Below are 13,714 nucleotides of genomic sequence, written 5' to 3'. Positions count from 1 at the left end.
GTACCCACTCCTGAGGAGCCTAACACATACTCCTCCCTGGTCCCTGCCTCTAATGCCTCTTCTGCTGACTCAGCACAGCTACAAAACCCTTCACAGTCAGCTGAAAACACTCAATCTCGCTGCATGGAAAATTCCTTAACACCACAACAGACCCTACTCTCCAAGGAGGTGCAGGATGTCATTTTGGAGGCCAGAAGGCCATCTACTAGAAAAGCTTACTCCGCAAAATGGAAGCGGTTTTGCTCTTGGAATGAGAAAAAGGCCAGGACCCTAGAAAACTGAACTTGCCTCAGGTATTACAGTATCTAGCTGAGCTGCTGAACAGTGGACTTTCATTTTCTTCCATAAAAATCCATGCCTCAGCCATTTCTGCAGAATTTAACACGGATCCTCCTTTATTTTCTCACCCACTCTTACGACAGTTCCTCAGAGGGGCTAAGAATATAAGACCACCAAGGAAACAACCAATACCAGCCTGGGATCTTAATTACATACTAGAAAAATTAACATTGCCTCCTTTTGAACCAGCTGCCTCAACAGATTTGCAATATTTGTCCTGGAAAACAGCCTTCCTTCTGGCTATCACTTCAGCTCGTAGGGTTTCGGAACTACAGACCCTCATGGCGGTGCAGCCCTTTCTCATCTTCCATCAGGACAGGGTTTCCCTTCGTACCAACCCGTCATTTATGCCTAAAGTGGTATCCAGGGTAGCTTTAAATCAAGCCATACACCTACCTTACCTACCTTTTACCCCAATCCTCAAAACAAAGGGGAAAGGCTGCTACACTCTTTAGACATCCATAGGTAGATACGTTATTATTTGGACAGAACAAAGTCCTTCAGGAAATCAGAACAACTCTTTGTGTCCTATGCTGTAGGGGCTCAAGGGAAGCCAGTTACCAAGCAGAGGATAGGCCACTGCATACGGTTTTGTTATTCCTATCATGGGAAATCTGTTCCTACAGGTATCAGATCACACTCCACCAGGGCCACAGCTACCTCTACAGCCTTCCTCAGAGGAGTTCCTACCAAAGATATTTTGGAGGCAGCCACTTGGAGTTCTGTACATACCTTCACAAAACACTACCACCTGCCTTTATATTACAGAACTAGAGCAGGCTTTGCCACTGCTGTGTTGCAGGGCATTCTGGCTCAACCCAGTTCCTCCTAGTACCTACCACCCTGTGCGTAGCTTTGGGACTCTACCCATCTGTGATTACTGCAGCTGTATGCACGATGAACATAGTACAGTTTTGTACCTACCATAAATGTAGATGTTCGAGTGCTAATACAGCTGCAGTACAGGTTTCCCTCCCTCCTTCCCCACTTGGTAAAGGCATGGGGCCGAACACCCTCTTCATACAATCTGACTGGGTTATCCTTCTATGGTTTATTTGCTTGCAACTACTGATTTTGGATTATATTGCATTGCATGTATATACATATAAACATAATTTATGTATTGCCTTCCTTCTGGGGGCACCTGACATCTGGGGCAAGAAAGACTGAAGAATATGGCGTCGGCTGTGTCTTATATACTCCGGCCTCACTGACATCAGGAGAGAAAGCGACAACAACCGACGCCGGACCTAGACTTTGGAATTCGGCCGACCGAGGGCCCGCCTGACGGCAGAGAACCCATCTGTGATTACTGCAGCTGTATTAGCACTCGAACATCTACATTTATGGTAGGTACAAATCTGTACTTTTCTACTGATGATAAACTTCATACTCTTAAAGGCTGTTTTAAAACCATGATCAACCTCATAGTTCTTTATTGACCCTAGCTGGTTTGGTTGCCTCATGTACTGGGGAAACTGTTGCTTAGACCAACCTGAACTTTGTCTCATCAGGCAGGCCTTCTCAAATGTGTTTTAGCTGCATTTTACGGCTCTGTTTCTCCTAGTAGATGCTTGTGACCTTGCTTTCTTGGATAGGGTTGCTTCTGTCATGTCTTCAGAACTGTGTAGTACAAGGAAAATGTAGAACAAGTGGACTTATTTTTCCATTTGTTCCAAGTCCGTAGTTTTGGATTCCTTTTGTACTCCAGTCCTACTTGTGTTGGATTACCTAGATGCCATATTTGCCTCTGGTTTCATTTTTTTCTTGGGTAAAACTCTGCTTGATCCCCACGTTCTGCTTTCCATGGGGTAAAGATGGGTCTCCCCTGGCTTCCTTAACTCTCCTAAGCTTTCCTAAAAGATGCCTTCCTCTTGAGACCTGTTTTGTGAACCAGTTTCTCTTGAGCATATTACATTGTATTTGAATTTCTTACTGTGGCTCCTTTTGTATTTGCCACTTCAGCAGCACTTTAATTGGTCTCATGGAAGATCCTATTTCCACCTGCTATTACCTGTTCCAAGAGAATAACTGAACTGAACACCCTCTCTCTGCTGATCTTCCTTACCTGGCCTTCTATAAAGACTATTTATCTTAGAAATGTTTCTACCGTATTTTCCTATTTCATTCAGATTTTTTGTTGTTGCAAACTGTCACCTACTCCATATCTTCCACTGCATCTCCTCCACAGAGGAGACGCTCTCCAACACCCCCTGTAAATAAATGACTAAATGGACATCGTAGTGTACTTATCAATTTTTTTTATCATCTTTAGTTGTGTAAGGAAGGGTTTGCACTTGAAATTACAATAATGAAATGTTAGAGAACGGACGTTCATAGAGAAGAACAGGAATAAGAGAGGAAGCTATTAACCTCTCTTCTCTAAAATTAGGAACAATGCCAAAAATAAGACCCAGACTTTGAGACCCGTTTAAAATATTGCCATTACTTGCTTAGAAACGATAGAATAAGAGGATTTATATTACTGTGCTTTTTATGATGAACAAGATGACTGTAACTGTAGTACCTGGAATTGGGTAATAGTTTTAACCCTCACTGTTCTGTCAAAGTCTCATATTTGGAGGGATGGGGCACAATTCAGAGGCAAAGTTCAGGACATTTTAGGAGTAATAAGAGGTATTAGCATAGTGCAGTAAAAGCTGAGCTGTCTACTGATAGTGTCAGTAAGTCATTAATGAAAAACAGTGTTAAATTTGTTACATGTATATGTTTTTCAACAATGACTGTGCCATTAAGAATCGGTTGTCTTTTTCTGGAATTTCCTGTGCAGTTTGGATAGATTCATTCTTGTGAAGGTGCCTGCCCCAATGAGTCCTGTATTGACTATTTAAAGTATGCCTTCCCCTGTAACTGCCAGTTTTTGTTTTTCTTCAGTCTGCTAGGGTCATGATTGTTGCATTTGTTTGTCTTTGTTCTTGATGAGTTTAAAAACTCACCCAATTCCTGCACTGGGTAGTGGAAGGAAGCTCCTCACAGGACTGTTGGGAGGGTCCTCCTTGTAGCCTTAGGATAAGGACAGAGTTTCTTAAGACTGTCCGTCTTCCAGTGGTCCATGATTTGCTGTGTCTCAGTCCTTGGAGGAATAGAAATAATCCACTACTACTACAGACATTTACTTTCAGGTCTACAGTTATAATTGCAGATTAGTGGCCCAGGTAAGTATGCCCCCCAACTCCTATTGTATGGTAGTGCATCTGAGAGTGGTCATAGTACCTACAACCTGGTTAATCAGCTTGGGCCTTGTTGTGTCCAGCATGATCTGAGGGAAGGTACATTGGGTCGATGCTTGTTCTGCTGGGACCCTCACCCCACCCAAAAAAACACACATCACATGTTCTACAATGTTGGGCAGTCCTGGCTAATGAGGAGTGATTAGATGAACCAATCACTTGGCATGCATGGGCAGTCCTGGCTAATGAGGAGTGATTAGATGAACCAATCACTTGGCATGCAGCCCAGGCATAAGATATCTGGCACTTTTTTTTTTTTTTTTTTTTTTTTTTTTTTTATGGGAGCTTGAATTGTGGGTGTGGGATCTTACACAATAGACTTTGACTTGATGGCAGTACCTGGTGTAGCACATGCTTCTCACATCATTCTTACAGACTGGCGATATGCAGTTATTGCACATGTGCATAAGTTTGTGTACATTCCCCTGTTCGGGTGGAGAACATCTGGCTGCATTTTAGGAATTGTCAGCGATGAGATTATTGTCTTTAAAGTGGGCGTGTACATTGAGCTTTCTGTTTTTTCAAACATCTTGGATTGCTTTTCATATGGGGCTTTCTTAAGACTCATTAGGTCTAGTCTGTTTTGGCCTCTGTTCACCTGTTCTTTTGGAAGCTACTAGAGTAAGGGGACATGTGGTAATGCCACTCCTTAAGAGCCACCTCTTAAGGATATATCTTGAAAGCCTGTCACTTGCAGCTCCCAAGAAAGTAGATACCCAGTTGGAGTGGTATTACTAAGGATCTTAGGATGGCCTCATTTATGGTCTAGGTGGATCATGGGTGGTTCCAAGGGCTAAGTGTAAGTGCCTGTTAAGGAGTCTGGAGTTCAGAACAGGTGTAATTATGCTTCGTTTGTCACATTAGAAATTAGGGCTGTAAGCTGTATATGTAGCCAAGTTCCATTTTTTCCTGCTAAAGAGAGTGCTGGAAATGTTTGAGGGACCTCACAGAGTTTGGGCTAATAGAGAGCCTTTTCCAGGCCCTGTCAGCATCCAATTATGTAGCTCCCAGGTTTGCTCTGTGGCATAGAGGAATGAGGCCTTTACTGTGATTAAGATGTTCAGTTAGCAGTCTGGTGCCAAAAGAGTTGATTTAGTAGAGTAGGAATGAAAATTTGGTCTGCATTGGCATTTATTCTTATACATTTTGTTTTTATGGTTTGTTTTATTCTTATACATTTTGTTTTTATGGTTTGTTTTGTTCTTATTTAGTTTGTATATTCTTTCTTTTTAATGCGTTTATTGTCATTGATTGTATTCTTTGCTATGTGCTAAAGCACATTAAAGATGAAATACTTTTCTTTGGGTAGAGAGGTAGGGTCATGTGCTCAAGGGTATGGAAAGGTTTGAGTTCTCAGTGGGAATTGGGAGCTACTGCAACAAGCTTGCCTCCAATGGATTGACTGAAGTGATGACATGTAGGTGAATACTGCCCTTCACAGGCCTCAGCATTAAGTCCATGAAATCAAACCCTTTGGCACATTCGGAGCACACACGAGAAGTGGCTAGGTTGGATGCAATTCTTCAGAAAGTCTGTTAATATGATGCACCCAGTTTTCTACCTCCCTTCTGGTGCAGTGATAGCATACTAGCATGCTTATGCTGCCCAGAGGCTTCTCTCATTGGTGTTATGTTAGAGCATTGCCGTACATCATCACAGTGAGGAGCTGTGGAAGATATAACACTGCAGAATAGCTGGGGAAACTAATTCAACCCTGGACAAGGTTGAAAACAAGATAGTGGGCTCCAATTTAGTTTATAGTAACATGGATTGTGCGAGTGCTGGGGTTAGGGCTCCGGGCGAGTGCATGTGACTGCACAGAACAGCACATGTACTGAGAACTGGCTTAGCTGTTGTATTCTTAATGACCCTTTCAAGGAAAGAGTGCCCTTTTGGCAGGCTTTAAGACTTTGGTTGATCTTTAACAAGAAGTGTTTTATGTCCTTAATGAAGAGACTTCCTCTTTCAGTCTTCCATACTTGTTCCACAAAGAGGAGGCCCCACCTTTGCCTTAGTGGCAGGCCACAGTGTCCAGTGATAGCTGCATCCAGTGTCCTAGTTGAAAGCTGCTAAGGTATGGGAGATTCAGCTGACATTCAGCCTACAGTTCATACTGTGCTATCCTGGTAAGGGGGTAGCAGTTCTGGTCCTCCAGGGCTAGGAGAAACATCCTTCAGGGCCAGCAGAATTGGGGTTGATACTGCTTGGTCTACTCCATCCCCCTTTTCTTGTCACCCGTTCTTTCCCATTTCTTTTCATTCTTGGCTTCCAGTTAAGCATAACCTTTGAGTCTAGCTCAGGTCTGTACTGCCCTAGAGGTAAGAGAGACTGCCCAGTGTTCAGGAAGAGGGTAACTTGGTCTGTTCTTGGCATAGCAGGAATTTTTTTTTCTTTTTTGTCCTTAGTTTTTAACCTTTGCATTCCTTGGTGTATTAATGGGATCTAGTTTCCATTTTCTGTCACTGGTGACCTTGAGAATGATTGTTTCTTGCTGTAGTTTTCCTGTTTATTTCAAGGGGTCTCCACTGTTCTTTCCCCTGATTTTGCTGTAGTTAGGCATCTCTTGTGGGGCTGTTGCTATTTCTGGTTCAGTGTCCAGAGCCTTCTTAGAGTCTGGTCACTGTGGCCAGAGCCTGACATGAGTGGAACAGCATCTTTGTACACTCTTATGAATTACTACTTAGAGGTACTGGTGGGAAGGTGCTACCTAGAGATTCTTAAGAGTGCTTTTGATTGGAGAAACCTATTCTTCCACTTTTTCCATGTTTACAGTCCCTTAGGGTTGCATTCTTTTTTAATCTAGTTCCCTTTCTTTATCTTGCTAGGTATTGTCTTTAGTTGTGATACTCGTGCCGTTCCTTCCACTTTTGTAAGGGTCCAAAAGATCTGAGTTTCATGAACTGTTGTGGGTGTAAGTCACAGCCTAAAAACAAAACCAGCTGCAACCTCTCAGTGCACTATTACTTTCACGGTTCATGGTACCACAACACTTGCATGATCTTTGGAGTCTGTAAATGGTCAGACCCCCTTCGCTGGATATTGGAGTCCATCCACTCTTTTAACAGGTACAGCTGCTGCTGTTGCAGTGGCACCAAAATAATTCACTCTTATTAATTTTCCCATAACATTTACACTAGAACATAGCATGACTCTGAAGTAGTCCTTTGCAACATCTTTCTTAAGGTATTAAAGCCAAACTGTTACATCAGAAACGCTGCTTTCATCCTGCAGAATCTTGCTGTTTTGGTGGTGTTACTCCATCTTACCGGAACATTACTCACCGGTAGAAAATAATCCTTAGGAGTATTGTGCATGTCTTCCCTTCTGCCTTTCCCCAACAAGCGTGATTGATGTAATTCCTGTCATCATATTATTTGTTATATTACCAAAAAAGTGATACACTGTTTAGATCCGGCTAGGCTGCCACCATTTTCATGCAGTTAGCTTCCAAGCTCACATTTGGAAGAGTAGGACCAGTTAATTGATTTAGTCTTAATCCTTTTGGTTAGAAGGAGCTGTCTGCAAAAGTCATAGAGTGTCCGTTAGTGTGCAATAGAATGTTACTTCAGTTGAATAAGGTTCCAGTTATGCATCTTCTCAAAAGCAAAAGACTGCTTCTTAGCACTTTTAATATTTTCAGCATATTTTAAATGTACTGTACAAAAATTCTAAGGAGTACAGTGACCACCAGACTAGTGTTTACTTTTTTTAGATTTTGGACCAGAAGAACAGTAGCTAGGTTAAGTAGAACGTCTGGTAGTCCTCCAGACTGGTACCCCTCAAACTAAAGTTGAGGGGGGAATCTTTGCTAACTTGAGCAAATAAAACCCTCCTTCAAGCAGTTTACATACTCACAAGTGTTTAAATGCATAAGCAGCATAAATGAATGAGTGAATGAAAGCACGTTGGTGTTACATCAGTGACGGACTGATTGAAATGGGAAATTAAAGTATTTCACTTTCATCTGGCCCCCTTACTGCTTACATCTGGGGCAGCTACCCTCTTAGGCCCTCACTAGTTATGGCTCTGTTTATCAGAGTAGTGGGTTGAAACATTTTGGACCCATTTCAGCCACAGCACAGAAGTGACTATGGAAATTTTAAAAGATAGTACAACATTGCCAAAGGCATAGATTACAAGATAAAGTAACTTGAAATAAAAACTGCAAAAATAAGCATGTCTGTTTGTTTAACAGGATGTTGCTGCTGCATTTTGCTTTGAATGAGTACTCTGTACCTTTATTTACTGGACACTGGAGTTTTACTTCATTGATTTGAAGGCCTTCTGTCTGGCATTGAGTAGTGTTTGTTAGACTGTTGCCTGCCAAGATTCACCTTTATCCTGGTATGACTTGTACAAAAGGGATTCTTGTTGTTTTATGAGTATTGTGTTGAGAGATTTTAGTTTTATTGCAGAATATGCTTCTAGATTGCTGCAGTTTTTTTCTTTTTGCATGGGAGGGAAGATGGGTCATCAACAGTCCAGTTTTACATTGGCATTTGTGATAAACATTCTTTTTTTTTTCTCTTTTTGCTTGTAGGTGTGAACTCTCAATGACTCTCAGTATAGACATTTTTTGACAGTCTACTTCAGTCTTTGGATGCCAGCTGCTGTTACATACACTGTTAAGGATCAGCATTTCAATTACAGTTGCCAGTGCTTGCCTAATGACTGCTGTACACATGGCTACAGTGTGTGGTCCCACTGAACTGAAGATGTGAAGTGTGATCCTCTTCACTACAAGTCTGTGCCTTACACAATAGTGTTCACACTGTACTAGCTAGCTATGTATCACTTTTTATCTTTCCTTGTATAACTGTGCATTAATGGTCGAAACAGTTGTCATGGGATTCGATTTTGCAAGACTGGTCCCAATGACAAGTGCATTCTTTTTTTTAAGTTCTAAGTTTTGAATGAAAATGTCCACGTGTGTTTTTTTTTTTTTTTTTCAGTTTCATGCAGTACTGAACTAAGGAGTTCTTACGTTTGGTATTTTTGAGCTTTTTGTCCATTGTTTGCAGATGAAAGAACATGTTACTTATTTTAACTATAAACTGTAGTCTGAAATGATTATACTCCTGCAGGCATGATCCATATGTGTAGGAAGAAACTGTATAATTATTCATATTCTGAAAACATTGGAAATGCTTTTCAGACTTTGTTTTGCATACAATTCAGGAATCCTAATAGTAGTATTTATCAACAAATTGAACCCACTGCATTTTTTAGAAATGTTGTGATGGAGCATTAGATTACTATCTGGCAAAATGTTATAATAGCAACTTCTTGTTCTTGTCAAGATCCCATGAAGTGGCTGCTGCTGTAGTCTGCCTTTGAGTTCATTGTTTCAGGGTATCCTGCTGTCAGTACTAAAGACTTAACTTCGAATGATGATTTGTGGACATACAGATTGTTGGTGAACATTATTGTGTTTTCTTTCCCTTTTGATCTGTGATTTGTGTGGCAAGTTGTAGCATGAAGAAAATTACAGTTGGCTTTTCAGGCTGTTCTTAGATTGCACAGTGCCTAGTTGTATATCAAGACACACAGCCTAAATAATGTCTGATGGAGGGTCTCCCCCTGTGTCCCCTTTTTTTCTGGCAGTACCCGTTAGGATTGCTGCATCTTAGGGCAAAGAGATGCAGTTGAGTTGAACTTTTGTATTTTAAGCAGTGGGGGGGGGGGTTTGATGTTTTTATGCTGTAATAGCACCTATGCATTTATTGTGGTAGTTATGAGTATTATGGAGTAGTAGCTATGATCTGTAATGCCATGTAAGGTTTCCGTTTTTAATTGGAAAAGGCAGGTCTGTATTTACAGAGGGGAGGGTCCATTTAGTTCCCATGTCTCCGACATATGATGTGCAGGTGGCTTAAATGTTCAGTATTTTGCCCATTGTGTACTTTCTGTAATGTGATCGGAGCCATCGCTTAACCATGGGATCACTTTTTATCTGGACTTTTGCAGTCATCTCATATTGAGGGTAGTAGCCCAGAGACGCATTATATACAGATGTTGAAACGTGGAGTGTATGTCTATAATGTGTACTGTTGACATTGTTCAATTACTAGTTTTCCTTCCTGATTAAAATCAATTACCTGATTTGTTTTTATTTTGTGAAAAAATAAAATATTCCAGTTTTTATTGCTTGCTTTATCTGTCTGCATCTAGGCAGAGTTTTTGTTAGAGATATATTCAGAACCCCTGTAAATCATTAGAACTGAGAAGTGTCCTCATCGGCTACCTTGAATTACTTTTTTTTCATTATTGTTTTTAACAATGCAGTGTACTAAAAGTCAAATATTTTATTCTTGCTCTTTTATTTTCTTTCTTCTTCCCTCTTTTCCCAGTAATTCTGGGTATTGGATGGAACTGTCGTACATTTAGTTGACCAATAAAATAGATAAATATCCGCAGCGAAGAAAATACGAGTCCAGATGAATAATAAATAAAAATTCACTTTTAATACTGTACAAAATAAAAAGTCAAAATTAAATCCACAAGTTTGAGCGCTTTCGTCTATTTAAATCTATTCCTTTTTCCACTGTTTTTATCTTGATAAAGTCTCTGATTACAGAGACGAAAGCAATTGATATTTTTTATCTATACATTTAGTTGAGTTCTTTTTTGCTTGCTGTAGCATTCTGTGTTCCCACAGCAGCATGAATGAGCAGTGCCTCAGTACAGGTGCCACTGACACATGCATACATGTTATCTGCAGCATATAAACATGGTGCTCAATTGGAAGCAAGCCCCACAGGGTACAGCTTAAGTATTCAGTACCTTGTAGAACAGACAGAAGCAGAGTGCATTTTCCATTTAGTTGCTTGAAAGACGTTGATACTATGCCAGTGATGTTAGATTCAGACTGTATATCGCAAGTTGTAGGATTTATCTCATTTCATTGTTGCAGATCTGATGGGATAGTTGATGTCAGTATTGGTTATTAATGGAGGTAGAAAAAGAATTATAGGTGTCTACCATATACCCCCTGTCTGTGTTGTATGCAGACCATTAACATTAACCATGTTGCAAAAAATCTTTGAAAACACAGCCCATGTGTGGGATTCTAACAGCTGTAACTACCCAGACATTGACTGGGCAAACTGCTCAGCATTTAATAAATGTCCAAAAATTAATTGTGAAACTTGCATGGTATCTACTAGCTTCCAGATCAGTACAAGACTCCCCAGCCTACAACCTTAGATGCTTTGGCCATTCTGCACCCTTATTTACACGCCCCTTAAACTGAACTCCAATGTACAAATCACTGCTGCTCTCTACAAGGTTCCAAAATCTGGGAATCTGTACTAAACTCCTGTAGAGACGCATCCGCCTACCCAGTGTTTCCATTCTCAGCCTAAAATGCACCTTTTGAAAATGGTAAAATTCTAGTGTAATATACCAGTTCAATATCCTAAATTGCATAACCTAGTCAAACCGTAAACTCCCTTACTGATAAATTCTCTTCCCACTGTGCCTGATTCTTGCCATGCTAATGCATTGCTAAAGTGCTTCAAAGTCAAAGTTTGCAATCTCTGTCATCTAAATAACTGTTAAAGGTTTTATATTTGTGTATAGTGATGCAATGCATGTTTTATATACCTGCTCACCTACAGAAATTGCACATTATGTTTATATGTATTCTCAACAATTATATAGTTATATATTGTTTACGTTTTGCAATGTATCTATGTAATTTGCAGACATTAATGACTTCCCAGGCCGGGATTGAAATTGGTAACTAGATGGTTAGTGACCCTGGTTAACAAACTAAAATAAAAACTGTTCAGACAAATCCAAGAGCTTTGTACTCCCCTAACCCGTGGGTTTACTCTAACACAGACCATTAACCCAAGAATAAAAAAAATTGTAATAATTAAGTAATTCTTAGTAGACTTTACCAGTGGCAAACTGTAATGCAGTAAATTTTAATACTTAAGCAAACAGTTGGAAAATGACATTCTCAGTTGGCCAGATGTGTTCAGTATACTATCAGTGAGTTCTGTAATTTTATCAAGTCCTTCATTTATGAATGCATGCCAATAAGGCACATGTACAAGAAAATTAATTAAAGGCAGAATCACAACATTACTAAGATATACAACAGAAAGAGATAAAACATAACTTTCAAAAATTGTCACAGTAGAAAAACACGTCTGAACAAAAGCTACTATCTTTTTCATATTTTCCAAATTTGACTAAAAGTTAAATTGGTCTTAAACGTTGAAAGCAATATTATGGCAGTATTCTGTGTGTAGCCTCCTGGTGCAGTATTCCTTACTGCTGTGATTTTCACTACAGAAAGCTCCCAAGAAAAAAAATATTCAGTATGGAACTCAAAGGCCTGTCAAGACTAAACAAGTGTCTAATATTTCTAGAATTTAAAATGTTAACTTTGAAAAAAATGACAACATTAGATGTGATGGGTGCCTACTTGCACATCCCCATAACAAAGAAGGGCAGGTCATTTCTAAAATTTGAGGCAGGCAGTTCCCATTTCACATAATTGGCTTTTGGTTTGTCTTCTGCACCTGGGTTTTTCAGTTGCTTGCTCCAGTCATGCCCTTTTGCAAGGCAAAGGGCATCCACATAGAGACTTACCTGGATTATGTACTCATTTAGATATCTTTTTTTTTTTCTCTGAGGTTCAGAAGGCTCTAGAAATCACAGTAAGGTGTTTCCAGAAGATAAGATTCTCTCTAAACACGCAGAAGTCAGAGGTGATCCCAGCAGGACAAATGACATTCCTGGTGGTGGGCCTGGACTTTGGGGATAGGAATACTCCCTGATTTTCAGACACAATCCTGTTCCTTTCCCAATATGTCATTAAAGTGACCAATTCTACTTGCATTTTATCCTGGAATTTCTCAAGATTGCTGTGGAGGAGCTAGCTGCTCATGCTGGCCCAGCACATTGCCCTTCTGTCCCAGAACAGGGATTTGGTCATTCATCCCAACTTGCAGACTGTGTGGCTGTCAGCAGTCATTCCTTCCGGACTCGTTTACAGAGGATGGTCTTCACATTGAGAGAGACCAGAAAACACAGAACTAGAAAATTGTGCATGACTAAGTGGAAAAGGTTCTCCCATTGGTTCCTTAATGGATGATAAGACCAGGTTCTGCACAGGTGTTCTTGTTCCTGAACTTTTGCCAAACCTTTGTAAAGTTGACCTATCTTATGCCACTGTTAAGGTGCATGCCTTGACCGTATCTGCTTGTCTGTCAATGCAGCCCTGTTTTCTCATAGTTGCCTATAAAACCGATCCTGAAAGGGGTTTTTCATTTGAGACTGTCAAAAAAAAAAAATTTGTGCCGTCTTTGTACTTCACTTTTGTGTTGTAAAAGTTAATTTTGTCATCCTTTGAGCCATGCACTTCACCACTGCTAAGTTGTCCTGAAGGATTGCCCTTTTGGTACGTGTGACCTCAAGCAAATGGATTTCTGAACTTCAGGCTGTCATGTAGAGAGTTTTTCCTAGTTTTCTCTTAGCACCAATCCTTCCTTCATGTCTAAAGTGGTAACAGAACTCAATTTAAACCAGGAAATTAATCCTCTAGTGTTTTTTCACCTCTCAGCAAGACATGGAGGAGAGAATTTTACATTGTTTTATGTGTACAAGCAGCTCCAATTCTATCTGGACAGAATTAAATTGATTGGAAAGTTAGACGCCAGCTTTTTGTAACAATTGCAAGGGAAAAGAAGGTAAGCCTATCAAAACCAACCTTAAACTGGATTGATAGCTGCACTGCATTTTGTTGCCTCCTTCATGGGAAACTAATTCCTGAAAAGACAACTTATTTTCCTAGGGTCATTGCTACCATCACAGCCTTCATTAGTGAGAATTACTACACAGTCTGTTTTAGATGTAGTCACCTGGTCTTCTGCTCGTATATCTGCCTAACACTGCAATCTAGAGACCATGTTTAGGGTCCGAACAGGCTTTGGCATGGCTGTCTTGCAGAGTCTGTTGTCTCCTGCCCTATCTACATGCCAGTCACACAGTCTTGCATAACTCTGGTTGACAACCCAAGAGTCTGCACTGCAACAGTAAGTTATGAAGAATGTAGTACAGTGATAGTAAGAATGTACCGTAATTGCAGACTTTTGAGGAGTGTGTGTTGC

The 13,714-nt window shown here is 40.3% G+C and overlaps 1 protein-coding gene across 2 annotated transcripts in view; it reads left to right on the top strand.

Annotated features, from left to right (window-relative positions):
- The window catches only part of MTFR1L (mitochondrial fission regulator 1 like), a 462,922-nt gene extending 453,188 nt beyond the window's left edge, over window positions 1-9,734 (top strand). For both annotated transcript variants that reach the window (XM_044060114.1, XM_044060115.1), the window contains exon 8: window positions 8,131-9,734. The gene's annotated coding sequence lies outside the window, so the exon portion shown is untranslated. The remainder of the gene's footprint in view (window positions 1-8,130) is intronic.
- Window positions 9,735-13,714: the final 3,980 nt, after the last annotated feature.

This window comes from Protopterus annectens, chromosome 1.part2, assembly GCF_019279795.1.
Source record: "Protopterus annectens isolate FY-2018-M chromosome 1.part2, PAN1.0, whole genome shotgun sequence".
Classification (NCBI taxonomy): domain Eukaryota; kingdom Metazoa; phylum Chordata; order Ceratodontiformes; family Protopteridae; genus Protopterus; species Protopterus annectens.
Note: the sequence above shows the minus strand (reverse complement) of the source record. Positions and strands in the feature narration are given on the sequence as shown.